Here is a 1,166-nt window from a genome sequence, read left to right on the forward strand (position 1 = left end):
GTCCTCCTCCCTTTGTTTCCTCTGGCACTTAACCCCGAGCACACCTTTGCTGTCAGACCTCTCTATTGGCCTCTGTTTAATGTAAGCCCCTCACCGCAAGCCAGGTGCTATTATATTTGTTTTTCTTCCCAGGACCTGCAGTCTCTTTCATATCATTTCTTTTATTTAGCCAATGAATATACAATTACATATTTTACATGTGTGTACATTTATATACAGACTCTGCTTCTGGAATTTCATTGATGACTTTGGACTAATGGTGGAAATAATCCTCACTTTTGTGAACACATGCTCATGCTGCAGTGGTGAGAAGCAGCCTGGAACACTGTCTTTCTTATTTCTAGCTGTAACGTCTTAGACAAACTAAATGGCCTCTGGATGCTTAGTTGTTTTATCAGTCTAACGGAGAAAAGAATAAGATGATACTCAGTTTTATATTATTTTTTGAAGATGAAATTCAAATGTATAATAACTAACCATTACAAATGTTGCAGAGATGAGATTAACTGTTAACCATTATTCCTGGGACAATATAGGCTGTTAATATGGTGGATGATAAATTTAGCCTTTGTTTCTAATGGATAAATCTAAAGGAAATTGAAGTTTAGAGGATTTCAATGTCTGAAAGGAATAATTTCAGTTGCTGTGGTGACTATTGAGAGGACTGCAATAAAAATCTATGTTCCTTACTTGACCAATCTAACAGAAGCTCCTGTATTTCAAGTACAATTAACATAATAACAAAAAGAATTTCTGGTGGACAAGCGAGCACCCCTATAACGCTACCTGTTCACATTACCTGGGTTCTGTAAAGATGAGAGCAGGACTATTTGATGAAATTTTCAACTCAGAAGGAGCCATTTTACTATTTAAGGCTTTTAACAATTGGATTTCAAATGAATGGTCAAAATCCTGATTTTATTCAATAGTTCTACACACGACTCAATTTTCACCAAGCAATAGTAGGAAACACAAAGCTTAAAAAATGTAATACATTTATTTTATTGAATTGCTAACTGGGAATTTCTGAAGTTCTTTGAAATAAGGCAAAATGATTCAGTGACCTTAGCACGTCATAAAGTTTTTCTTTCAAAGATGAACAATTGAGAGTGTAAAATAATCACCACTTAATAGATCAGATGTTCCCCATAAAATATCTATGTCCA

The sequence above is a fragment of the Octodon degus genome, unplaced genomic scaffold (genome assembly GCF_000260255.1).
Source record: "Octodon degus isolate 3935 unplaced genomic scaffold, OctDeg1.0 scaffold00020, whole genome shotgun sequence".
Classification (NCBI taxonomy): Eukaryota; Metazoa; Chordata; class Mammalia; order Rodentia; family Octodontidae; genus Octodon; species Octodon degus.